The following is a 1,315-nucleotide window of genomic DNA, read 5'->3' as shown; positions in this document are numbered from 1 at the left end:
AAAAAGACTTGTATGCTTCGAGCCTTGAAAACTCTTCCTGAAACTTGTTGATTGTTGAATTTTCAGCAACCTTTGAAGCCAACTACAACCTGGTTTGAACTGAACGAACTTAATGCTTCTTGCTTATGGTCCCTTGTGTACTGAATCATGGATATACACACTTGAGTTTTCACATCCTTTATGCCAATCTTTTTTTTACAAACTCTAGTGGTACACCATTCCCAAAACCCTTCCTTCCTTTTTCGGAAAGTCTTACATGCACATAATGTTGAGAGTATCGGGAACGACAATGCTTGATCTTCATTCTCGTTTGATTAGGCACATTATTTTCTAGCCATAGGATGGGGGTGAGTGTTGTAAAGTTTGATTTGGGAATATGAGAAAGTTGAAGGAAAAAAGTGAACTCGTGTGCTTAATTGACTAGTCTTTATGGGATAAGTAGAGAAACTTCTAGCTCAATTTGTGAAAAGTCTTGGCCCCCAAACATAAAAAAAAAAGAAGAAGAGAAAGAATAAAGAAACGGGGCTAGCAAAATTAGTATGAGCTAAGAGGTGTTCAAAAAGTGTAAGAAATCCCTTGTAAAAGAAAGAGTTTTATGTTGGGAAATGCTTCTGAAGTCCTTGGGTGAGAGATGTGAGTTGGGTTTGGAATGGGGAAATGAATGTGTATCATATATGTTTGGGAAAAGTGTAGAAAAATGGAGATTGAGCATTGTATGCATGAGTTGATCCCTTTCTTAGATATATTATGTGCAATGTCAAGGCTACTTGTCTTGAGAGTATACCACCTTAAATATCATATATCTTGAACCCCTTGACTCACTTGATTAAAAAGCTTCCCTTTACCCAAATGATATGGACCAATTGACCATTTGCAAGAATTCACTTGATGCTATGCTTAATGAACTTGAAAGTTGGTTGATTTGCATGTGTGAATGCATGATGATGAGTGTAGGGATGAAAAGAGTTGAGATAGGCCTGGAGAAGCTAGAGTATAATAAGAGAGGGTGTACTAATGCTGAATTTAGATGTTGATTTGAGTGCTTTGTGTGTTTTTTTTGGCTATGAGCTCCCACCTTCAAACCTCTCTCCCTATGAGTTCTAGAAAGTTCACTTGAGGACAAGTAAAAGAATAAGTTTGAGAGAGTTGATATCTTGCATATTCACATTGTTTTATCCATTTATTCATGTGCATTTTCATCATATAGATTAGGATTTAGCCATGTCTAGGTTGCATTTTGCATACATATGTCTCTATTATGTATTGGGGTACCACATGGAGTTTCTGGAGACATTTGGGTGCATTTGGAGCTCAA

General features: G+C 36.9%; 1 pseudogene; it reads right to left on the bottom strand.

The window, feature by feature from the left end:
• LOC106297750 overlaps positions 1-1,315 on the bottom strand; it is an 8,931-nt pseudogene that overhangs the window by 3,860 nt on the left and 3,756 nt on the right.

The sequence above is a fragment of the Brassica oleracea genome, chromosome C6 (genome assembly GCF_000695525.1).
Source record: "Brassica oleracea var. oleracea cultivar TO1000 chromosome C6, BOL, whole genome shotgun sequence".
NCBI classification, from domain to species: Eukaryota; Viridiplantae; Streptophyta; class Magnoliopsida; order Brassicales; family Brassicaceae; genus Brassica; species Brassica oleracea.
The sequence above is the reverse complement of the archived record's forward strand: the minus strand, read 5'-3'. Positions and strand labels throughout refer to the sequence as shown.